The sequence below is a fragment of the Musca autumnalis genome, unplaced genomic scaffold (genome assembly GCF_047663935.1).
Source record: "Musca autumnalis isolate F117 unplaced genomic scaffold, ASM4766393v1 scaffold_4, whole genome shotgun sequence".
NCBI lineage: Eukaryota > Metazoa > Arthropoda > Insecta > Diptera > Muscidae > Musca > Musca autumnalis.
This window is the reverse complement of record NW_027411977.1, coordinates 127,815,547-127,843,209: the sequence shown is the minus strand read 5'-3', so window position 1 is coordinate 127,843,209 and position 27,663 is coordinate 127,815,547. Positions and strand designations below refer to the sequence as shown.

Genomic DNA, 27,663 nt, shown 5'->3' with positions numbered 1-27,663 from the left:
TTTTCCTTTACGCGATCGTAACTACCACGTAAATTAAATTTTTTTGCTAAATTTTTGAGCTTTGTACAAAAACATCTAAATTGATCCACCAATAGTCATAGTTACTGGTAAACTACAATAGTTCGCGTATTATAATAGTGCAAACCTTGGCTTCATGGAAACTAAAAAATTTTGACACACTTTCATACGGGCAAAATGTGCCTCATCGAAATAATGGTTTTAGACCCCAGGTATGTTTGGACGAAATGTGTTTCAGACAATTTGGAGTCGATTGAGCAATGTCCGTCCGTCTGTCTGTCTGGCTGGCTGGAGCGCACGGTAACTCTCGAACGGATCAATCGATTCGATCCAAAATTTGGCTTTCGTAATATTTTGTCCAAACTTAGTTTAAGTTCGAAGATGGGTTATATCGGTCCACTCCTTCCGGTACCTCCCCCACAAAAGTTCGAAAATGTTCGGAAAACTTGTACGTACGATAACTCTTGAAGGGAGTAACCGATTTGGTCCATACTTTGCAAATCGTGAAATATCTACCAGACTTAGATGAGTTTTCAATATGGACTCAATCGGTCTACTCCTTCGGGTACCTCTCATACAAAATTTGGGATAAGTTCAGTTTAGGACCTGCTCTCGAATCGCTTTGATTTTTGTTTTAGCAACTTGTATTCACTGCCCCCATACGACGGTACAAGTTTCATTAGGGGCACGTCCATACTTCCTGAGATAATAACCTGAAAGTTGCAAAACATCCGTGTGTAAAAATCACCGTGTGTAATGGTTGGAGCGCAAGATAACTCTCGAACGGATCTGCCGATTCGGTCCAAAGTTTGGCCTTAGTAATACTTTGTCCAAACATAGCGAAAGTTCGAAGATAAGTCATATCGGTCCACTCCTTCAAGTACCTCCCCAAATGTTCGGAAAAATTGTTCGTACGGTAACTCTTGAAGGGAGTGGCCGAATTGGTACATACTTTACACATCCTTATATATCTTACAGATATAGATCAGGTTTAACTATGGACTATATTTGTCCACCTCCCGGTACCTCCCACACAAACTTTCGGATAAGTTCACTTTAAGACCTGCAATCGAATCACTTTGATTTTTGTTGAAGCAACTTGCATTCGCTGCCTCAATTACGATGGCAAAATTTTTTTCAGGGGCAAGTCCATACTTCTTGAGCAAACAGCCCGAAGGGTGTCAAAACCCCCTATGGCACCATATGTAGTGGCTGGAGATCCAATTCCATAATGGTCAATGTCGATCCATTCCTTAAATATCTCCTCCCCAAAACTTTTGATCTTTAATCCTAATGAACATTTCTGTCGGTTCATACATCCAAAATTTTTAAAACCCCCTAAATTCATACGTTTTTTGGAAAAAAAATTGTTTCAATATACACAGGCTGAGGGTATATCATCTCTGTTAGCAAAGCTGACTGATACTTTTTTACTTGTTTTTATCTAATAAATTGCATGGAACTTGACTTTCTTCATTTGTTTTTTTTTTCTTCTTCTTCTTTTCGAAACATACCGAATCTCCTTTCGCTTTTCATGAAAAAATAACACTTGACTATGGATGTTCAAAAATCAGCACTACACAACAACACCCACTTGCAATGATTACAGTTCTTAGTTCCTCTTTTTCTCACAGCACTCGATAGTGTGCCGGAAGAGCACTGCAGCATCACCTTTAAAGTTTAGATCTTTGGTGCTAAAGTTTCAATAAAGTTTCATGTTAACTTTCAATTACAAGTTTAGTTGTTGGAAAAACAACAACCCACCTATCACCAGCACTCACTGTTTGGCTTCTACGTTTCAATATTTCGGAGTATCTCTGTGACGTGAATGTTTGGTATTTTTTTCTTCTACGTAAGTTTTATGTTTATTCTAGTATAGTTTGTCATTACGACAATCCAGATAAACGGGAGAAAAACTTGTCATTTGAGGTGAATAGTTGGAAAAAAAGGTGGAGGTGTAATGAATTTCAAAACTACATCATGGGAGGATGTTACAAAAAACAAAAACGAAATTGTGTGCACAGTTATGTAAATTTTACAAGTGTCAAGTTTTTAAGAGCTTTTTCTTTTTTGGTGGGTAGAAAATTAAATCCTCTTTAATATAAGGGTCTTTAGCGTGCTATGAAGAAGTGCGTTTTTGTGATTTGTCTTTAAAACTTTACACAAAATTAATACACAAATTAAAAATACAATGTAATTGCGAAATATCGATAGACAAATAAATAAAGATTTACAACAACATTGACCTCGAGCTTGACTAAATTATTAATTTTGAATAAGGAAAAAGGTCGAACAACAACCAACAAATTAAATTTAAAACTTTACTTGTAAATTCTACGATTTTTTACAAAATATTTTTAAGTGGCGTGGAGTTAAAAAGAATTAAAAGTATACTTTTTTCAATTTTTTAGGAGGTGTAGATTTTTAAAAAATATTTTGAAGAGACGTGGATTTTTTTCAATATTTTTTAAGAGGCGTGGATTTTTTTTATTTTTTGTATTTTTTAAATATTTTTATATTTTTTAAAAATATTTTAGGATACATAGACTTTTTAAAAACCGTTTGTAGGACGGCGTATATTTTTTTAAAAATATTTTACAAGGCGTATATTTTTTAATAATATTTTATTATTTTAAAAATATTTTAGTTTTAGGAAGCGTAGATTAAAAAAAAAACATTTTTAGAAGGCGTACGTTTTTTTAAATACTAAATTATTAAATTAATTAAATTATTAAAGAGCGATGGATTTATCAAAAATATTTTAAGGAGGTGTGAATCTCATTTAAAATATTTTAAGGAAGCGTAGAATTTTTTTAATATTTTTAGGAGGCGTGGATTTATTTTATATATTATTAAGAGGTGTAGATTTTTTAAATATTTTTAAGAGGGCGTTTTTTGTAAAAAAAAAATATTTTTAAGGATTTTGTCCAATATTTTTAAATGTTTTTAGGTAGATTTGTTAAGAGGCTTAGATTTATTAGGAGGCAGGTTTTTATTTGAAATGTTATTAAGATTTTTTTAAAAATATTTTCAAGAGGAGTTGATTTTTTAAATATATGTTTTTTAAAAACTTTCTTAGGAACCCTATATTATTTAAAAGCTTTTTTTAGGAGGCTTGGTTTTTTTGAAACTGTTATAGGAATCGCAGATTTGTTTTATTTATAAATCGTAGGTTTTATTTAAAATTTTTCAGAAATCGTAGATTTTTGGATTTTCAAAAAATATTTTTTAGAGGCGTGCATTGTTTGGAAACATTTTTGGGAGATTTTTTTACAATCTCTTTTAGGAATCTTAGATCTTTTAAAAAACTTTTTTGGGGATCGTAGATTTTCTTCTAATACTTTTTTAGGAATCAGATTTTTTTTAAATGTTTTAGGTGGCTGCACTTTTTAAAAAACTTTTCTGACGGCGCTCATTTTTCAACAACTTTTTTAGAAATCGTATATTTTTAAAAACTTAGGAATCTTAGATTTTTTAAAAACTTTTTTAGGAGGTTTGGATTTTTTTAAAAACTTTTTTAGGAATCATAGATTTTTAAAAAACTTTTTTAGACGGCTTGGATTTTTTAACAAATTTTTTAGGAGGCTTGGATTTGTTATGAATCTCAGATTTTTAAAAATTTAAATTTTAAATTTAAATTTTTTTAAAAAATGTTAGAAATCGTAGTTTTTTGGATTTTCTAAAATTTTTTTAGAGGCGTGCATTTTTAACAACCTTTTTTAAGAATTGTAAAAAAACAAAAAAAAAAACATTGTTCCACAACATCCCATACAGGACAAGGGAGCCTTCTCTCATATCAATGAGTGCACCCCGATTCATATTTAGCTCAATGATATGGGACCTACTGTTTATCGCCGAGTCCGAACGGCGTGTCCTAAGACACCACTTGTACAGAAGTTTTTTAAGGCTGAAATACTCAGGAAATGTCGCCAACATTACTGAGGGGTATTTTGCCACCGTTGAAAAATGTTTGGTGTTGCCTGGCCGGGGAATCGAACCACCGACCTTCAGCGTGCAAGGCGGGCGTGCTACCATTGCACCACGGTGGCACCCAGAATTGTACATTTTTTAAAACTTTTTAGGAATTGTAGGTCTTTTAAAAAACTTTTTGTTCAAACACTTTTTAAGGGTCGTAGATTTTCTTCAAAAACTTTTTAGGAATCAGATTTTTTTTAAAAACACACTTTAGGTGGCGTGCATTTTTTAAAATTTTTTTTCGAGTCGTGCATTTTCAGCATCTTTTTCAGGAATCGTATATTTTTCAATTTTTTTAGGAATTGGATTTTTTAAAAACTTTTTTAGGAGACGTGGATTTTTTAAAAGCTCTTTTTGGAAGCGTATATTTTTTAAACAAATTTTTAGGAGGCTTGGATTTTTTTTAAAAACTTTGTTAGGAATCGCAGATTTTTTTTTTTTAAATTTTCTAAAAATTATAAATTTTTTTTAAAAAATTTTTAGAAATCGTAGATTTTTGGATTTTCAAAAAATATATTTTTAAGAGGAGTGCATTTTTTAGAAACTTTTTAAGGAATCATAGATTTTTTAACTTTTTAGGAATCGTAGATTTTTTTTACAAACTCTTTTAGGAATCATATTTCTTTTAAAAAACTTTTTTAAGAATCGTAGATTTTCTTCAAAAACTTTTTTACGGACCGTAGATTTTCTTAAAAAATTTTTTTTGAATCAGATTTTTTTAAAAACTATGTAGGTGGCGTGCATTTTTAAAAAAATTTTGGAGGCGCGGATTTTTCAAGAAATTTTCTAGGAATCGCATATTTAAAAAAAAAAATTAGGAAGCTTCCCTTTTTTAAAATCTTTTTTAGGAATCCTATATTTTTAAAAAGTTCTTTATTAGGAGGCTTGGATTTTTTTAGGAGTTGTATAGTTTTTATTAAAAAAAAAATTAGGAATCGCAGATTTGTTTAGATTTTTTAGAAATAGATTTTCTAAAAATATTTTTAAAAGGCGTGTATGTTTTAGAATCTTTTTTTAAGAATCGTAGATTTTTTTTACTTTAATTTAATGAAAACATAGTACTCAGCCCACAGGGCCAAAATGTTACCAAATACAACAATAAAGCTACTACTCCAAAAACTTTTTAGGAATCGTAGATTTTAACAGTCTCTTGTAGGAATTGTAGATCTTTTAAAAAACTTTTTTAAGAATCGTATATTTTCTTCAAAAACTTTTTTGATGATTGTAGATTTTCTTCAACAACGTTTTTAGGAATCTGCTTTTTTTAACAAAACATTTTAGATGGTGTGCATTTTTTATTTATTTTATTATTTTTTTTTTTTTTTTGGAGGCGCGCATTATTCAACACCTTTTTTAGGAATCGTATATTTTTAAAATTTTTTTTAGAAATCGTATTTATTTTTACAAACTCTTTTAAAGTTGATCTTTTAAAAAAACTTTTTGGGGAATCGCAGATTTTCAAAAACGTTTTTAAGGATCGTAGATTTTCTTCAATAACTTTTTTTAGAAATCAGATTTTGTTAAAAAAATTATTTAGGTGGCTTGCGTGATTAAAAAAATATTTTAAGAGGTGTGGTTAAAAAAATATGAATCGTATATTTTTTTAAAACTTTTTAGGATGCAGATTTAAAAAAAGTTTAAGAGGCGTGGATTAAAAAAAATAGGAATCGTATATTTATTAAATACTTTTTAGGATGCAAATTTAAAAAAACGTTAAGAGCGTGGATTTAAAAAATAGGAATCGTATATTTATTAAAAACTTTTTAGGATGCAGATTTAAAAAAGGTTAAGAGGCGTGGATTTAAAAAAATAGGAATCGTATATTTTTTAAAAACTTTAGGAGGCATTGATTTTTTTTTTAAATATTTTAAGATATTTTCAAATATGTCCAACACTGTCAGTCATCATCATCAATTAGGTACTTATTAAAACGGTGCCGTTACATAACTCCCAAATCTATTTTAGGAGTTATGTCCGCATTTGAAGTCGGAAAAACTCCCAAAAAATTATGGCAGGCATTGTCCATTTTGTAAATTTTAATAATTTTGTTTTCAAATTAAAAGTCGGACTTCCACCCTTAGGCAGATACCAAATTCGGCTACGGGTACAAAACCTTTTTTGCCTTACAAACTATTTTATAATTATTATTAGATGAAGTGGACGAAAGACCTTCGGTCGGGATTTGAGACTTCAACCCTTAGACAGATGCCAACACCGGAAAAGCATGCAAAATTTCCTTCGAACGATTTGGGTGTTTTGTCCCAATTTTTTGAGGGTGAGGTCTGCGAAATCCCTACAAATTGTAGGTTTATGCCCGAATTTGTTGGCGGAAATAAGTCTTAAAATCGTTTTGGGATTTATGTCCATGGAAGTTTTTTCCTAGCACCGTTAAAAACTATTGAACGAATATCTTAAAAAACTCGACTGGGATTCAATTTCACTTTTATATAAAAACATGATTTTGTTGACAAAGAAACTATTTTCTCCTATACAAAATTCGAAATGTTCTGTATCTACAGTGTTTTGACTTATCCAACTATTTAACTACTATTTCATTTGCAGAAAATATTTTTGCGTATTTTTTCGCTATCTTTGTTTGCATTTAAGTGCCCCTGGGATTAAAATTGCTAATCAGAGGTTTTGCATTCCATATACATATGCTGCGATGTTACTGAGAAGGCAGGCAGGCAGCAAACAAACAGTCATAACAACTATTCGATGGTCATCATTGAACAGAAAAGTTTCTTAGCTTTATTCATTGCTCATAAAAATGCCACAAAATGAGGGCTTTCTTGCCAATTCTATTTTCCTACCGATGAAGAATTTTGAAAAATTGTTAATGCTAAGTGAATTTTCAATGTCTCTCGTTGTCTCGTTGCCTGTTTTTCTCTTCATAAATAATATTTTCATTTATTGTATATGCAAGAGATAATAATAACTGGCAAACTGACGACTGACTACCAGCAGCCACAGCCGCCAACGCTAGGAATATGATCGCGTATAACATGGGCTATACATACGACCACACTGTCATAACTGAACACACCACCACCACTGTCAGTCAGTCAGTCCATTCTTTGCCGAGCTGGTCGGTCTTCAGGGTCAGATGCTATCTCATAAATGTTAAATTTTATGCGCACATTGTACGTTCGGAGATACAAAACGCATTCAAATCCAAATAGAGAAATACAATAAAATGAAATGTGAAAATGCAAACCTTGGACCTGACCGATAAAAATGCAATGCATTGCTTTTTTTTTGGTTACACATACAAACGAGTGAAGAAAGCATACACACAAACTTATTTGCCTTTTTGTTTATGCAGAATTGTTGTGATCGTTTTAACCTCCTGCTCTTTCGCAAAAACAGTAATGAGGAAGTTGTATAGCAGCAAAAATTCTATAGAATTAGAACCAATATGTGAAACTTATTCGCTTGTTAGAAAATAAAGGGAATTGATTAATTCGCGCTAAATAGAATTAATTATTACATTACAGGAAGAAAACACTGTTAAGTGCTTTTTGTATTCAACATTTTTCTAGATATCTACAATATTGCAGAAAATAGGTATGTCTGGTTACTTTCCCAGCAAGAATTGTCCAGCGAGAACTTTCTCAGAGAGTAAGAAGTTTTTATTCCTTTTTGCTAGAAAATTTTAAAAAGTATACAGACACCTTCCTTCGGTCGACTGAATAAAATATGGCGAGGCACACAAATTTCACTGAAGACGAAACTACGAATCTTCAACGCTTGTGTAAAATTCACCCTACTTTATGGTAGCGAAACTTGGAAAACTACGACAAATGTGATCCATAGACTACAGGCATTCGTGAACAAATGCCTCCGTATAATATGTCGTATATTTTGGCCAAACCGAATCACAAATTCTGATCTGTGGATAATGACAAGTGAAGAACCCATAATCCGCCAAATAACAAGAAGGGAGTGGAAATGGATAGGCCATACGCTACGGAAGCCGCAGCATAGTATTGCTAGAATGGCCCTAGAATGGAACCCCCAAGGTAGCAGACGTCACTTTGTTGCCAAAAAAAAAAATACAATACAATACCATTAGGCTTGCTATTTCCACAATAAAATTGTTTTTAATTTTCACAAACATAAATCAACGAAAAAATAAAAACAGATGTTTGATTGTTTTTAAGAAGAAGAAGAAGAGTTGCTAGTGCTTTCTAGAAGAAATTTGTCCAGAAATTATGTGCAAACTCTGAGTAAAAGGACTGTCAAAATGTCTCACTCGAATGTCTCTCTCTCTCTTTGTGTTAACAAACGACTTCCAGCAACAATTAGTACAAATTGTTACAAATTTTAGGATAACCAGACAGACTTAATGTATCTTCGCTAAATGGTGTCTTCGCTAAATAGTGTATTCGCTAAATAGTGTATTCGCTAAATTGTGTCTTCGCTAAATTGTCTTTTCGAAAAATTGTGTCTTCGCTAAATTGTGTTTTCGCTAAATGGTGTCTTCGCTAAAAAGTAACTTCACTAAATTGTGTCTTCGCTAAATGGGCGTGTGTCTTAGCTAGTAAAAATAAGCTTCGTTCCAGTACTTTTTTATTGATAAAAGTGTTAAAAGAGCAATCTGTTGAAAATGAGTCCAACACACGCATTTTTCCAAAATGTACGGGAACGGAAAAATGGCAGAAACGTCAAAAAAACTGGAACAAATGTCAAAGTCGGCGTGTCAGCCAATCGGAAGCCGGCAAACATGTTGCACATTTTTGCTTGCCCAAATTTGTCGTGTAAAAAGTTTCTAAAGAGAGAGCCATTCAGCGCCATTTGTGTTCAAAGAGAAGTGAACATTTTGCAATTTTTTTTGGTGTACGGGAACGCATTTCGGGGAAAAATGTTCAAAATGTGTAAAAACTTTTTAGTTCTGGAACGAAGCTATAGTTTTTATCTTAACGCACATTTCCTCTCAGTATACTGAAAAATTTGGAAAGTTTACATTTTTTATTTTTTCCAACACATAGTCCAAGGTATTTATTCCTCATCATGTCTTATAATACAATAATAGTCTCGCCAACTGTGATGCTGGGTATGTATGTATATTCGGAAGCTCTTCGCTGTGGAATTACATTTATTGAGGTAGTTGTGAAGTGTACACTTTCAGCCGTCTCTCCACAATGCTTCCAAAGCGACCTTGTACTACTAACAGTACATTGTCGGCATATGTTAAAAGTAGTCGTCCTTCAGGCGGACCTGGTATAACGCATATGAACACATTAAACAAAACGAATCCCAGAAGTGATTCAAATCCAACGCGAAAGGGTCGATCCTTTAAAGCGATTGCCGAAATGTGGCAAAGAGCGCTCGTCAAATTCATATGATTGCATTTTGTATAAGGTGAGGTTGAGAGGAGGTAGGCTGTTCTGTTTGGCATCATACTCCTCGCCACCTCTTGCCATCTAATTTTGAAGCTTACACCATTGGAGACGTAGTACGCCCTGCCAGCTCCCATCACAAGAAGTGTGACAACCTCTTTCTTCTCCCTGTCGAAGTCTTCCAATCTCTCTACTTCCAAAGTCTTGTTCGGATTGCCAAAGATATTTTCGGTCTGGACTTTGCTGCTATACCTCCACCACTTTGGTTAGGCGAGGCATTTCGTCCTTCTTCACCAGCTTGAGTTTACATCCTTCCCAAGGAGTTGTTATAGTTCTGACTACCTCTCCGTGAGCAACAGAGCTCGCGTGCGGCCCAGATTATACATCAGAAGGTATATTTAAAGTCACTGCTGGTAATTTGTATTGGTGCACGCCCTTGCAGGACGATCTTCGATCTTTTTCTACCTAGGCGTAAGTTGATAACGGCTGCGTTCCTGTCTCCGAGGCCATCTTCCTTTTCAGGAAGGTTTGTGATGTTTTTTTTTTTTCAGAGTCCCCAGTCATTCCGGAAGATTTCGTGGTCGGGTTCGTCCTCTTCATGTCAGAGTTCAATTCGCTGCTTTCTGACAAAGATACACGGAACAGTCTGCTCTGAATGGGTCTTGACGAGTTTTTCTCAGGATATCTCATTTTCTTCGTAGATGGTTAAGCAGTGTTGTGTTTTTCAGAATATCCTATCATCTTTTCCGTTTACGACCAAGTGGAGGGTGCATTACTAAACCCCCGTTTTCTATTTACTTTCGTCGTTGAGCCCCTGACATCTGCCTGAGTTTTATAGTTAGTTTTGCCATACTCTCGCTTACTTCATCTACCATTTTGTGGACACACTCATTAGTTGAATTTTGTACAACGGTGTTAATTATTTTGCTGTTGCTGTCAGATTGGGAGTCAGGGACGCTCCCAGTCTCTGATGGTTGGGTCAAGAATGAACTCTATCTCAGCTTCCCTGTCTCCTCTTACTTTTTCCTCTGGATTGTGTGCTTGTAGCAGCACCTTCGACCGCAGATGTCAAGGCAACCACACCTGTGGGTGATAGTTTCTCATGATGACTTGATGACTACGAGGTTTGATTTAATATCACACTGTGGGGACAACACAAACACCCCAGGGCGTTTTGTATAAAAATACCGTGCTGTCACACCGTATCCAAGACTTATGCGAAATTTATGCCCACCCATTTTCATCTTAAATCCTTCTGTTAGTAGGTGTAGAAGGCTGCCAGTGCATGGGTTGTTAAGAGTTTAGCTAGAAATTCTAATTGACAATCTTCTCGCCTCGATGGTTCGAATAATGCGGCACAACAGGAAATCCCCGAACAATTTCCTAAGGGGCGATAATGTGGAAATTGGAAGCAGACGATCACTAGTGCTTCTTCTTGATTAAACTGGATGTTGAGGAAAAGGCCGGAGAAACCGTCACTTCATAAGGAACTTTATCAAGCGCAGCAAGATTTTTTGAGTGTTCATTGGCAATGGCTGATACGACCATCTTTGGATCAATAAACACATTATTTTGCCATAAAGCCCCATCCTTTATTGGAGAAGAATCTGGTTGCAGTTTCCCTAGGATGCTGAGACCAATCAAAATTCAAATTGACATTATCCACGTCTCGATAACCGGGTTAGTGCGACAAATTAGGAAATGCTCGAACAATTTCGCATAGGGCGCTAATAGAAAAAAATGACCTATAACATTTACGCAGGCGAGGATCCACTCCATGGTTCGAGTTCGGTACCACTAATAAGAAAGAAAACTATATGTTAGAAATATGTTTGAATTCCAACAAATATATGTTTGGGACTGGTTCTAAACAAACATATGTTTGGATCCACACATATTATGTTTTGTAACATATCTCAATTTGATTTATTTGGGTACCAACATATTTTTTATGTTAGAACAACGTTTATTTTATAAATAACTGTGTGTATAGTGCAATAGGAGACGCTGAAGCGACGACGGGAGGGTGAAACAGTTTGTTTTTGCTTTGGTGGTGTGTATGCTGTATGCGGTATAAATTTATTTTTCTGTTTGTTCAATAATGCGAGAAAGGCAAAGAGCATATTTTTCATTTTTGGTTGTTAACTTATGTTGGCACTTTTTTCAAGACAATCGCTGAGTGCGGACGGTAAAACGAATAAATAAATCAATGTTTTGTGTATTCTCAAAGAAATTGTGCTTTTTAGTATATTAAATGCCCAATACATTTTATAATTGGAAATTTTATAATTGAATCAAAAAGATGAATATTTTATTGGACAAGGAAGAAATCGCATTTACAATTGTTAATAACATTTATAAATTTTTCATATACATATATTTGAAATATTATTGTACCTATTTATAGCATTATATAATCATTTGATTCCAATTATAGGTTTCCCGCTGATAATTTAATCTTTGAAGAGAATGTGTTTGACACTACATTATTATTTTTATTTTATTAATTATTCTATTCCGTTTTTCTTTCATTAAAGTCTGTTATGTATTTCTTGTATTTGGAAGTTTTTGCGTCTGTTGTTGCTTTTGTGTTTCAGTGTAGTTCGTTGTAGACTGCTTTTTTGCAATGTACCCCAACCACGGATGGCGTTTTACCTTATATTTGAAATAGATTAGCGATATTATATTTTCAATATATTCATTTTGCTTATGACTTTTTCGTACTGACATTGGCAATCCACAATTTTAGATATCCACAATCCCCGAAACCCCACATTCTAACTAATTCCTAAGAATGTATACTAAAATGTTCCTTTATTTTTCTCATTTCAGGTGAGTGAAATTTTCGAAGGATTATAAAATAAAACATATAATTTTCCATTCTTTTTTTGGTAAGTTTATCTGCTGCTTATTTATCGCACACAACTATTTCGTTTCCCTTCTGTGCCAACATTACGACTTGACTGCAGCATTCAGAATATTCTTTGCAAATAAATCTCGTTTGTTGACATTACAGAAGCTCAACAGTTTTCCCAATCGTCATATTTCATACCGCATAGACATTTGCCTGTGCATAATGCTGTGCTGAAATCTGAATGTGATTTTCAATTATTCAACATAAAAGTGGCGGACAGTACATCGGTTGAAACGCCATCAATCAAAATGCGATTTGTATAAATTTTGTGCTTAAACTGAAATTACAGATAACTGCAGCACGAAAAAAAAAACAACTGCAAACAAAACGTTTGTAAACTGCATTTATATGATGACCATCCATGGCGCAGATGGAATTGATGACGATGTTACTACTAACAACATTGGGGAATTGAAGAAAAGAAAATGGCAAACAATAATGAATTTAAGAAAAAATTTGAAGGAAGTGGCTGACCATTGGTAAATTTTAAGGTCAGATGAAAAGGTATAAGAGAATATATCGGAGGTAAAGAATTTTAAATCAATTGATGATCTTTAAATATAGTACATTCTATGGAACCAAAATTCTAGTAAATTTTTTTACACTTCGTTTTCACAAGAATAGCAATTTTAATTAATTCACAGTGCCATTCTCTTACCCACTTGTTCTACCATTGGATTATCTCAAAACTAGTTTTTTTTTTTCTTTTGCATTGCAAATTCATTAATTCATTGCATTCGCTTGAATACCAAAATCCAAGATTATTTTGTGGAATTTCAGAAAACTCCACTTGTTGTCATTGAGTTCAAAAATAAAGCATACCCATCAATTTCGTTTTTGTGCAACAAGTTCTTATCTATGCTAATCCATACATCCATCCTACGGACATTTTTTAGCAATTCTTCTACCAATACCATATTCCATGTAAAGCATCTCAAATTTCAGGAAAAAGTAACATGTTCGGATGTAATGTCCACTTGTGTTCACACATATACACACACGCTGCAGACCTACATAAGTACATAACTACTCCTCTTTTTTTTTTGTAATACCATTAAGCAACAACTTAATCTTTCCAACTGTTGTGTCTCTCAGTGCCCTCTAAGCTGACAATCGATTTTACGCTCTTCACATTTGGACATTGAAGATAAATTGGTCACAAGATGAAGATGTTGGTAGTTGGAATTTTGTAGCTATCATTTACAAATAAATAGAACTCTCAAGCACACACTCACATGTATAAGTGCTGAAGTGAAAATGTATGCGGTCATGAAAGCTGCATACCCAGCAAAAAAAGCAAATTGCCATTTAAAGGCAATTATCCACGTTATCTCAAAGGTGGTAATAAAATTATCCACTTGAAAACTATCAACTCGTTATCTAAAAAACGTGAAAAAATTATCTTCGTTATACAAATATTGTGAAAATATTATCCACGTTATCCCAAAAAGTGAAGATAATGCGAAAAAATTATCCACGTTATCCAGATAACATGAAAATAGTATACACGTTGTCAAAAAGGTGACAATATTATCCACTTTAACAAAAACAAGGTTAAAAATATAAATATTATCCAGGTTATCGCAATAAGGAGAAAATATTATCCACGTTATTATTCAATAACATTATTCGGTTTATCCCAATAATGCGAAAATATTATGCGCATTATCCAAATATCGTAAAAATGTTATCCATGTTCTCCAAATTACTAGAAAATATTATCCACTTTATCCAAATGATGTGAAGATATTATCCATGTTATGCATATAACGTGAAAATATAGTTCACGTTTTCTAAATAACTTGAACATATTATCCACTTTATCCAAATAATGTGAAAATATTATCAACGTTATTAAGAAGAAAACGTGCAATATTATCAACGTTATCTAAATAATGTGAAAATATTATTCACGTTATCTAAATAACGTGCAAATGTTGTCTACGTTTTCCAAACAATGGGAAAATGTTGTCCAGGTTATCCAAACAATGGGAACATGTTCTCCACGTAAGCCACATATTTTGAAAATATTACCCAAGTTATCCAATTAACGTGAAAATATTATCCAAACGCAGGAAAATATTATCCACGTTATTCAAAAAACATGAAAATATTATCCACAATATCCAAATAACGTGAAAAAAGTATCCATGTGATTCAAATAACGTGCAAATATTATCCTCGTTATTCAATAAACGTGCAAATGTTATCCACGTTATCGAAATAACTTGAACATTTTATCGATGTTATCCAAATAACGTGGAAATATTATCCACAATATCCAAATAACGTGAAAATATAATCCACGTTATTCAAATAACGTGGAAATATTACCCACGTTATTCAATAAACGTGCAAATATTATCCACGTTATCTAAATAACGTAAAAAAATATTATTGACGTAATACAAATAACGTGAAAATATTATCAAGGTTATCCAAATAACGTGAACTTATTATCAACGCTATCCAAATAAAGGGAAAATATTACCCACGTTATCCAAATAACGTGAAAATATTATCTGTGTTATCGAAATAACGTGAATATATTATCCACATTATCAAAATAACGAGAAATTGTAATCGACGCTGTCCAAATAAAGGGAAAATATTATCCACAATATCCAAATAACGTGAAAATATTATCCACGTCATTCAATAAACGTGCAAATATTATCCACGTTCTCCGAATAACGTAAAAATATTATCCACGTTATCCAAATTACGTGAAAATATTATCAAAGTTATTCAAGTAAAGTAAAATTGTTATCCACGGTATCCAAGTAATGTGAAAATTCTATCCACGTTATTCAAATAAAGTAAAATTGTTATCCACGTTATCCGAATAATGCGGAAATTTTATCCACTTTTTTCAAATTATGTGCAAATGTCATCCATGTAATCCGGATAACATGAAAATATTACCTACGTTATCCAAATCAGATGAAAAGATTATCCACGTTACCCAAATAACGTGAAAATGTTATCCACGTTATCCAAATAACGTAAAAATGTTATCAACGTTATTCAAATAGCGTGCAAATATTATCCACTTTATCCAAAAAACGTGAAAATATTATCCACGTTATTTAAATAACGTGAAAATATTATCCACGTTATTTAAATAACATGAAAATATTATCCTCTTTCTCCAAATATCGTGAAAATATTATCCACGTTATCCAAATAACGTGAAAATATTATCCACGTTATCCAAATAAAGTAAAATTGTTATCCACGTTATCCAAATAATGTGAAAATTTTATCCACGTTATTCAAATAATGTGAAAATGTCATCCATGTTAACCGGATAACATGAAAATATTACCCACGTTATCCAAATAAGATGAAAATATTATCCTAGTTACACAAATAACGTTAAAGTATTGCCTATATTATCCAAATAACGTGAAAATATTTTCCACGTTACCGAAATAACGTAAAAATGTTATCAACGTTATTCAAATAACGTGAAAATATTATCCACTTTATCCAAAAAAACGTGAAAATATTATACACGTTATTTAAATAACGTGAATATATTATCTTCTTTATCCAAATATCGTGAAAATATTATCCACGTTATCCAACTAACGTGAAAATATTATCCACGTTATCTAAATAACGTGAAAATATCATCCATGTTATCCAAATAGCGTGAAAATAGTATCCACGTTATCCAAATAAAGTAAAATTGTTATCCACGTTATACGAATAATGTGAAAGTTTTATCCAAGTTATTAAAATTATGTGAAAATGTCATCCATGTTATCCGGATAACATGAAAATATTATCTACGTTATCCAAGCAAGGTGAAAATATTATCCACGTTATCCAAATAACGTATAAATGTTATCAACGTCCACTTTATTCAAAAAACGTGCAAATATTATCCACGTTATCCAAATAATGTGAAAATATTATTCTTTTTAACCAAATATCGTGAAAACATTATCAGCGTTATCCAAATAACGTGAAAATATTATCCACGTTATCCAAATAGCGTGAAAATATTATCCACGATATCCAAACAAAGTAAAATTGTTATACACGTTATCCAAATAATGTGAAAAATTTATCCACGTTATTTAAATAATGTGAAAATTCTATCCATGTTATCCGGATAACAAACATTTTATTCACGTTATTCAAAAAAAAGTAAAATTGTTAAGCACGTAATTCGAAAAAGGTAAAATTATTATCCACGTTATCCAAATAACTTAAAAATGTTATACACGTTATCCAAATAACTTAAAAATGTTATACACGTTATCCAAATAACGTGAAAATATTATCCACGTTATCCAAATAACGTGAAAATATTATCCACGTTATCCAGATAATGTGAAAACTCTATCCACGTTATTCAAATAACGTTAAAATATTATCCAAGTCAAACCAATAAAATGGAAATATCGTCCACTTCATCCAAATAACACGGAAATATTATCCAAATTATACAATTAGCGTAAAAATATTATCCACGTTATCCAAATAACGTGAAAATATTATTCTCTTTATCCAAATATCGTGAAAACATTATCAGCGTTATCCAAATAACGTGAAAATATTATCCACGTTATCCAAATAGCGTGAAAATATTATCCACGATATCCAAACCAAGTAAAATTGTTATACACGTTATCCAAATAATGTGAAAATTTTATCCATGTTATCCGGACAACAAACATTTTATTCACGTTATTCAAAAAAAAGTAAAATTGTTATCCACGTTATCCAAATAACGTGAAAATATTATCGACGTTATCCAAATATCGTGAAAATATTATCCACGGTATCCAAATAACGTGAAAATATTATTCACGTTATCCAGATAATGTGAAAACTCTATCCACGTTATCCAAATAACGTTCAAATATTATCCAAGTCAAACCAATAAAATGGAAATATCGTCCACTTCATCCAAATAACACGGAAATATTATCCAAATTATACAAATAGCGTAAAAATATTATCCACGTTATCCAAATAACGTGAATAATCAAAATAACATGAAAATATTCAGGTATGTGATGGAAAACGATTCGACTCGTTTTGCCATAAATCGAAATCGTATATCTCTAATTTTGGTGAGTATTTAATGAAATTGAAAGTGGATTTTAAAAGTATTATTCAAATAAGGGGCGGTTGCGAAGCAAAACTAATATATCATTAAAGGCACTCCGATTATATACCATTTCGATTCTGCAAATCGAGTCGATTCGGTTTTCATCACATACCTGATTATCCTCATTATTCAAATAACATTATCCACGTTATCCGTTATGCGATCACGTCGCCCACTATAACCCAATAATGTGAAAACCTACTACTAAAATGTTTCTTTCTACTGGGTTCTTCTGCATCTCCACACAACGATAGCTATACATATTTATGCCCTTCATACATACGCATACTCGTATATGTGTACCCACAAAATTGCTAAACAATTCCGTTTGTTTGTACGTACGTCGTAGCATGTAATGCCATTGTATGAAGGCACACAAAAGTATGTAATGTATTGCTAATCTCTGGTCCTTGTAGAACATGTGGTGATTGTAATCCTTTAAGTCATTATGATGAACTTAAGACCACATCTATGTTTCCTCGCGCCGTCGTCGTTGCCGGTATTATCAGATTTAAAAGGGATTTAATATGATCAACAACAACAAAAGCAAAACTAGGTTGATTGCATTGGACTTGCTGCTTTGTCCTGTTTTTTTGTTTTGTTTAATGGTCATGGCCAACAAACATCCAACACTCCATTGGACACCACCACAAAAAGAAAAACAAAACATTAAAATAGTACAATACCAGCAACACCATCATGTCCAGTACAATCGCTATCATCATTATCTGGCTGCTAGAAGCAAAAACAACAACTACAACAAAAACACTGAATACATTGAGCCAAATGCCATACTATCAAGATGATGGGGACGGGGGACACAGGCCAACGAAACTAAAACCTACAACAACTACAAAACTCATCAATTTCACATTTTCGATGATCATTCTTCATGCCAAAGCTCAACAACATCAACTACAACATTCAACAGTCACCACCAACCACTTCACTTACAGGCATTATGGCCATAAGGATACAATGGAAGCGTTGTAGTACATTTCTAGACAAGATGGACTATGGACTAAAATTGAATTGTCTGTCTTAGCAGCAGCCTAAGCGATTTAGGTTAAGATTAGTGAAAACTTTTTTGTTGTTGTTTGCCTTAAAGAGTTTTCATAGAATGATGATACTTTGCAGTTGTTGTTGTTGTTGTCGATGATGGATGTTTTTGTTTTATGGCTAAACCTCTCTCCATTCATAGACATTGTGGAAAAATTTCCAAGTTAAAGTAGGAGTGTATAGCAACAATCATTTACATACTTTTTTAAAACTACAAAAAGTTAAAAAAAAAAGAATCATCGCCATAAAGTGTTGTTGCTCGTAATAGTTGCCAAAGTGTTGGACAGTGGGGCATTTACTTTCTTTTACGATGACGAGCAGGTTAAATAGTCTACAAGTACCTTTGAAAGGGCATAAATCGAGCTCGAGAGAGAAATCTCCCTTGTCCCACCTGGGATGTTTGTGGAACAATTATTATTATAAATCGAGCTCTGTCAGTAGCATTCATTTTTTATAGATTATATTACGACAGAAATTCGTAGGAGGCATGCTTTTGATCGAAGCCGTTATTTCCACAGTCAATAAACTTCCGACAACATATTGAAACTGATACCCCTCACCTCTCTAGAACAGAATAACATCAAGACAGTGGGAAGCCGTATAAAGTCAAATGAAGTTCAATCAGCAGCAGAAGCTTTTTAACGCTAGCTTATATGTATCAGCTCACGGATATGGATTAAAGTTCAAAAGTGTTGCGTAGGAGGTACTTAAAGGAATGGTACAATTTAGAGCTTTTGGACCATTATATAAGGAAACATGGAATGGCCCACGACAAACATAATATCGCTGTAAACAGGACCATAAGAGTACCTTCGGTAAAAAATTGCAAAAGATTTTCCAACAGGTCTTAAACTGTCCTTAAACAAAAATGTTGAACTTTTGTGAGGGAGGTACGTAAGGAGTGGACCGACATGGCGCATTTTCAAATTTAAATTAATTTTTGAAAAAAATATTACAAGATCCAAAGTTTGGATTAAATCGGTTGCTCCCTTTACTAGATGTCGCTATTTTTTAACTTTAGTGGGGGAGGTACCGGAAGCACCATCTTCGAACTTTGTCTAAGTTCAAAGTTTAGAACAACCCAGTATCCCGTTCGGAAGTTGTCCTGAGCACCTTCGGACCATTTTGTCAGAAAGTGTGGTCTTGCACGTTGAAAAAACTTGTACCGTTGTATTGGGGGTAGCGAATAAAAGTTGTTGAAGAAAGAAAAATCAAAGCCATTCGAGAGTAGGTCTTAAACTGCACTTTTCCGAAATTTTGTGTGAGAGGTACCCGAATAAGTGGACCGATATGTATAGTGCATATTCGAGCCTGGTCTATGTGTTGTAGAAATCTTACGATGTCCAAAGCTTGGACCAAATCGATTGCTCCCTTTAACTTTAACTTTAGTGGGGGAGGTACCGGAAGTACCATCTTCGAACTTTGTCTAAGTTTAAAGTTTGAAAAAAACCAGTATCCCGTTCGGAAGTTGTCGTGCGCACCAGCTACTGCATATGGGGGCAGTAGGGGTTTTAGGCTTTCGGACCATTATCTTAGAAAATGTGGTATTTCCCCTTGCGATTCGAGAGCAGGTCTTAAACTGCACTTTTCCGAAATGTTGTGTGAGAGGTACTCGAATAAGTGGACCGATATGTATAGTCCATATTCTATATCTTGTAGAAATGTTACGATGTTCAAAGCTTGGACCTAATCGATTGCTCCCTTCGAGAGTTATCGTTCACACCATTTTACAGAAAAATACTGAATTTTGTGGGGGAGGTACCCGAAGGAGTGGACCGAATAAGGGCCATACTTCGAACTTAAACTGAGATTGGGCAAAATATTACGAAGTACAAAATTTTGTTCTAATCGCCAGACAGACAGACTAAAACGCCTCCAAATTGACTGAAACGAATTTCGTCCAAATATACTTGGGGTTTAAAACCATTATTTCGATGAAGTACATTTTACAACTAGAATTGGGTAATCTAGTTTCTAGTTCACTGTACTAATTCCAAAACGTATGAGTAACGTCGTAAAATCTAAACTGTGATATTACGTAAACGCAGTTTGTTCATACAAATGATGTGGGCCATTGGAACAGCGGAGTGAACTAGATAGTTCCATATAGTTAATTTGGCTCAACTCTATTTGGAGCTATACCTTTGAGTGATCGACGAATTCGATCACAATCGAAAGGTCGAAATGTCAAATTTTCAGTTGAAGGGAAAAATCGAAAGATCTAAAAGTCGCCTTTTTAGTTGAGGTTAAAAAGTCGACTTTTAACTTTGACTACGTATCCCTATTGTTGATCAACGTGTGATTCTAAACCAGTACCAGATAGCAGTACTTCTTCTTTTTCTTTCTTTGCTGGTCAAGTCATACACACAGGGACTTCGCTTCGCTGTTCCTCAGGAGCTTTGTTTTGCTGTTTTACAGAGACTTCAGCTGAACTTTATAGTTAATTTGGCTCAACTCTATTTGGAGCTATACCTTTGAGTGATCGACGAATTCGATCACAATCGAAAGGTCGAAATGTCAAATTTTCAGTTGAAGGGAAAAATCGAAAGATCTAAAAGTCGCCTTTTTAGTTGAGGTTAAAAAGTCGACTTTTAACTTTGACTACGTATCCCTATTGTTGATCAACGTGTGATTCTAAACCAGTACCAGATAGCAGTACTTCTTCTTTTTCTTTCTTTGCTGGTCAAGTCATACACACAGGGACTTCGCTTCGCTGTTCCTCAGGAGCTTTGTTTTGCTGTTTTACAGAGACTTCAGCTGAACTTTCGTTTCACTGTTCCACTATACCTTAAGACTTTAAACACCAGTAGAGCATTGTAGAGACTAGATCGTGGCCCTAGGAATAACAGTTACCGAGCTCCAAATACATCGTATTACCGATCTTACACACTCCAACGTCAAATACACGGAGTTCACGATTGTCACCAACGCATCGAGTTCCCAATTATTTACAAATCGTAATAAAAACATCGAGTTCCCGATTATCCACAAATCGTCTTCAGCACATTGAGGTCGACATATTCCTCAAAGCATTACATGAGAAGATTTCTTATTTATGATCAGAAAGTAATTTAATGGAAAACCCGAAAGCCTTCGTATAGACCTGTTCTCTTATAGAAGACCAGAAAGTCTTAGATAAAGCGATAGAAACCCAGAAGTCTATGAATCCTTTTCATAGAAGACCAAAATGTACCATGTGGTATTCTCTGGGATATATATATTCTTATAAAAATACCGAAAACATTTATATGACCGGAAGGTCTATTCATAAAAGTTCAGAAGGTTTCTTCCTTTGGATAATTAGGATGTCTTCTCATGTAAAAACAGACGATCTTCTTATTGAAGACTCAGATGTCTTCTTATAGAAGAATCAATGATATATTTATAAAAAAGACTAGAAGATCTTTTCACAGAACACTCGAAGTACGGCGTTTGCATTAGAGCTTTTTGCCGGGTTAACCTTATTTATGAGGATTTATTTGACGTTTGCACTATGGAATTGACATTTGAAACCCAGTGGGTTTATTAAATCCAGTTAAGTGCAAACAGGGTATTATAGAACATTTTTATAGAAGTCCCGAAGTCGGCTCAGGGAATACTTATCGTAGATGACTCGGTTGTCGCTTCATGGAAGATTCAAAGGTCTACTATTAAAAGACTCCATAGTCTTTTCATAGAAAATTGAAAAAACTCAATTTTTTTCTTACAGACGACAAAAGGCCTTCGAAAGTTTCGAAGTTCTTCTCATAAAAAGTTTTTAAGATCTTCAAGTATAATTTCGGAAGGACTTCATAAAATCCGGAATGTCTTCTAACAGAAGACACCAATGACTTCTCATAACAGCCTCGAACATTTTCTCATAGAAGCCTCGAAGGTTTTCCCAAGGGAGAATATGGGATTTTTTCATGGAAGATTGTAATATCTTCGAATTACTTCTCATAGTAGAGTAAAAACGGCTTCTCATAGAATGCTTCAAGTTCTTCTCACTGAATACACGAGTCATAAAAGATTCAAAGGCTCCCTTCATCACGTGTATAATGTCTCTCAGACTGTCCTCTCATGTAAAAGCAAATGGTTCTCTAATTGAAGACTGTAATTTTTTCTCCACAGACGAAGATCTTTTCATAGCGGTTTCGAAGTTCTTCTCATAAGAGAATCGAATAACTTTTTATAGAATGAAAAAAGGACTTTGTAGAAAGACTTCTTCTCGAAAGTCTTCTCTTGGAAGAATATGAGATTTTCTCACAGAAGGCTGGAATGTCTTCGAATAACTTCTCACAGAAGAGTGTATTCTCATGGAATACACGAATCAGCTTCAGATACTCCCCGCAAATTTTCTATAAATTCTCCCTTCAGCTCGCCTATAAAGACTCTCTTCAGCTCATCTATTGAGACTCCCTTCAGTCCGTTTCAGCACGCCTATAAAGGCTACCTTCCGCTCGCCTTTAATGGCATCCTAGAACATCGATTGATAACCTCTTCTGTAGGCCTATTCTGTAACTTTTTAACAACTTTATTCATAGTTTATTTTACAACAATTTCATTTGTTTGTTTTGTTTATTTTTTTACAATAACAAAAGAAATTTAAACAATATCGATTGTTGGTTAAAGTTACTGACTTCCTATTCAGTAACTTTTTAACAACCTTACTCATTGTTTATTTCACAAGAATTTCGTTTGTTTTATTGTTGTTACGAAAACAAAAGAAATTTTAACAACTTTTCAATCGGTAACAGTTACAGAATAGGCCTACAGGGGGCATATTCTATAACTTTTTAAAAAAGTTTACTCATTGTTTATTTTACAACAATTTCGTTTGTTTGTTTTGCTTTTATTACAATAACAAAAGAAATTTAAACAATATCGGTCTGATATTTAACGGGTGATCCAACAAGAGGTACTTTTTTCAACAGCCTTTTTTGACAGATCGGGCGTGAGTCGTGTCACGTGTTCATGTTATTTGTGTTTAGTACTGTTGACATTTGATCATGGAAAAGCTTACGCCTCTACAACCTTTACAAATCGTTCAACATTCTTACGAAAATTCGTGTTATGTGGGGAGTCTGTTGAGCCTAATTTTGTTCAGTGATGAGGCACATTTTTGGCTTTATAGGTATGTAAAGAAGCAAAATTGCCACATTTGGGAAGAAGAGCAACTTAAAGAGATTCAAAAACCAGAAAAAAATAACGGTTTGTGGGTCGGTGAAACCGTCGAACCCTATTTCCAATGGCGCCGTGATAACCGACTATTTGATGTCTGAAATTTGGTTTCAACAAAACGGCGCCACTTCAAACACATCGCATCAATCAATGGATTAATTGAAGGAACACTTCGGTGAGCACGTTTTGGGCCAGTCGATTGGCAACCAAGATCGTCTCATATCACTCCATTAGACTTTTTCCTGTGAGAATATGTAAAGTCAAAATTGTATGCGGATGAAGCCGCTTCGATTCCGGTATTGGGGGAAAACATCAGACGTGTCATTCGCCAGTTACCAGTCGAAAAGCTTGAACGAGTCATTCAAAATTGGACTCAACGGATGGACCGTCAGAGACGTAGCCTCGGCCAATATTTGTTAGATATAATCTGCAAAAAATAAATGTCATCGAATGTTCTTTCAAATGATAATAAACATTCCCCATTCAATTTGATTTTTCTGTGTTTTTTTTTTTTTTTAAGAAAGTAAGAACCTCAGAATGGATCACCCTTTATAATTGTCTGGGACTTAAGTACGTGAAGTTACATTTTACCGAAATGACTTCTAAGCCAATGGTGCACTGGTACCATTTATAATAGGAGAAAGGTCTAATTTAATTAACATACAAATTTATATTTTTAATACGGAAGGGTACCTCTACTGAAATCATTGAAGATTTTGAAATTGGTCCTACCCAATTATGTGGGAAGCCAAGACACAAATTCTGAAGCAACAAAATATGGACTTTAGCTGAAATAAATACACAACAAGTTTAGTTTGGGTTACTAAGCTAGGTCCAATTTACCATAACAACAAAAACATTGTTCCACATCATCCCATACGGGACAAGGGAGACTTCTCTCAAGTAATATATCACCATTTTAAAAGTACGTTTTCATTCCATACACATATCCCGTCTCCCAAGTAGTGTCGTATGGCACGCCGTTCAGACTCGGCCATAAACAGCAGGTCCCATATCATTGAGCTAATTATGAATCGGGGCACTCATTGATATGAATGAAGTCTCCCTTGTCCCTTCTGGTATGCTTGTGAAACAATTATATACATATCCTGTCTCTCATTAATTGTAAAAACTTAAATATGTCACAGGCCTGGCTAGCAAAGAACCTCCAAATTAGGCTATTTTGTTAGCATCTTCTGCAATTTAAAAATCGTTGTTATCTATCAAATCTGCTCCTTCTGTTTCTGATTATTCGAAGGACTTACATACGTAACAAAAATAATAACAAGTCCACATTAGGGTTATGACTTTTTGACATTTTTCCTCAAAAATGATTTCCTGTAGCAGGGATGAATGAACTTTTGCCTATTAATCACTATGCTATCGTTTATTCCATTGAAATATAAAAAAAGTTCACGCACAAATCGATTTTAAAAAAATAATTTTTCGAAAAAATATATGAAATGAAAAAAATTTTTTTTCAAAAAATTATTTTTTTTGCACCAATGAATAATTATAAGCCTACTTACAAATATAATAACGTTTATTTCATTCAAATATTAAAAAAGTCGCGAAAAAAGTCACTTTGAAAAAATTTAAAATTTTTTGTTTTTTGTTAAAAAATTATATTTTTGAAAAAAACGTTTACGACATTTGTACGATTCTCAGAATTGAAGAAAAATAGTGAGAAATAAAGTTTATGTTATTTTATTTATCTCATGTGTCTCTAAAGTTTATTTTCAATTATATATCTGTTTTCAGTGACTTCAAAAAATTGTCCATAATTTTGATAAATTCAAATTTTAAAATCATTTTGTGCGTGAGGTTTTTTCACCGAATCACCTTATAATTAAGATTTTATGTAATATTATGGCAAAACTCATCACGCTATGATACAGGGATATGAGGTTGTAAAAAAGTCATAACCCTAGTCCACATACCTGCAAGAGAAGAAGGAATACTGAATTAGACAGTGTTCAAAATATGTACATAGAGTATGAAAATTAAAAATAGATTTTAAACTATGATTTCTTCTTAATTCAACGTACATACGTACTCAAATATATACAAATCTATATTAAATGTAATTTCAATACTTCTATTTTCTTTCACTGCAATTAGCTCACTGTGCCAAATATGCTACAATGTCTGCAACAAAATCTAAGCAACACCAGACCTAACATAAACTTGTAGTTGTTTTTTAATTACTTGGCTCAGATGCCATGCAGTTAAGTATGAAAATAAAGCAAAATTCAGGAGAGATTTGTATATCAAAACATCATAATAAAAGTGTGAAAATCTGTTATAATCTCAGTGTTAAATCCAAAAAAAAAAAATAAATAAATACTCAACATAACTCCGGTACTTAGTTGCAACAACAAGTAAAAAAGTGCTGTTTTAAAATGAAAAACTATTTTTTGTCTGATTAGGTATCTCTTAAGGTATGTGAAACAAAGTTGCAATGCAAGACTATTTTCTGAAAGTGAGACATGAGAAAAAATGCGTTTAGGGATAATAGTGAATAGTGAAATAGAGCACCACAATAATTCATCAGTTCTGAAAAATTTTTTCTAAATGAACAATTTTGAATTTCACATAAATTTAAATCGGGTTTACAATAAGCCAAAAGTTATTCACTAAATTGTCTATAACTTGCTATTCAAAACGAATTTATAGTAGACAGCCAAGTGCTTATGCCTTCTGCGCCACCCCAACTGCCACTAAGCAACCTATGTATTGGATCATCTTCATAAAGGATTTACTTCTACCTCATTAGCAAGATTATTGAACTAGATTTGATCCTTTGTTCGATGATCCTTCGGTCGGTGCTCAGTGAACTAGCGAACCATATAATCTGATCTAGTTTCTACGCTCTTTTCAATGAATCGTTAAATTGAACTAGTTTCTCCTTTAGCTATACAACTCTAATCTTCATCCATCGGAGTCTAGCAAGTTTTACTGAAGTCGGTGTCGGCCCCATTTGCTTACTCACTCAGAAGGCTTTTATAGTAGACAGAACTTCTTGTTTCATAATCCGAACTATAAATAGATTCCCAAATGCACCGTTAAATCGCTTTTTAAATTAAAGAAGTCTGCTTAACTTGTTCATATATGACCCAAAGCAGATGTTACTGTTATAATTATAATTGTTCCACAAACATCCCAGAAGGGGCAAGAGAGACTTCTCTCATATCAATGAATGCACCCCTATTCATATTAGCTCAATGATATGTGACCTAGTGTTGATCGCTGAGTCCGAACGGCGTGTCTTAAGACACCACTTGTATAGAAGCCTTGCATGACTGAAGTACTCAAGGCAATGTCGCCAACATTACTGAGGGGTATTTTGCCACCGTTGGAAATTTGATGTTGCATGGCCGGGGAATCAAATCCACGACCTTTAGTGTGTAAGGCGGGTGTGGATACCACTACACGAAATCATCTGTTGGCCAATATTATTCTTCTTTTGATTTCAAAACTGATGTTGTTGGTTTTATTTATGGCGTTGCCGGGTAAATAAATTCATTTGCTACCTTAAAATTTTAGTTATCAACATTCACAGTTAGTCCGAGTCTACTAGACGTCTTGCGTGTTGATTAGGGTTATGACTTTTTGACATTTTTCCTCAAAAATGATTTCCTGTAGCAGGGATGAATGAACTTTTGCCTATTAATCACTATGCTATCGTTTATTCCATTGAAATATAAAAAAAGTTCACGCACAAATCGATTTTAAAAAAATAATTTTTCGAAAAAATATATGAAATGAAAAAAATTTTTTTCAAAAAATTATTTTTTTTTGCACCAATGAATAATTATAAGCCTACTTACAAATATAATAACGTTTATTTCATTCAAATATTAAAAAAGTCGCGAAAAAAGTCACTTTGAAAAAATTTAAAATTTTTTGTTTTTTGTTAAAAAATTATATTTTTGAAAAAAACGTTTACGACATTTGTACGATTCTCAGAATTGAAGAAAAATAGTGAGAAATAAAGTTTATGTTATTTTATTTATCTCATGTGTCTCTAAAGTTTATTTTCAATTATATATCTGTTTTCAGTGACT

General features: G+C 33.4%; 2 protein-coding genes across 3 annotated transcripts in view; one reads left to right on the top strand and one right to left on the bottom strand.

Moving 5' to 3' along the window:
* Positions 1 to 27,663, bottom strand: part of LOC141402652 (elongation factor-like GTPase 1) — a 708,076-nt gene that overhangs the window by 562,139 nt on the left and 118,274 nt on the right. The gene's annotated exons all lie outside the window — the stretch shown is intronic.
* Positions 1 to 27,663, top strand: part of dsx-c73A (doublesex cognate 73A) — a 187,439-nt gene that overhangs the window by 65,302 nt on the left and 94,474 nt on the right. The gene's annotated exons all lie outside the window — the stretch shown is intronic.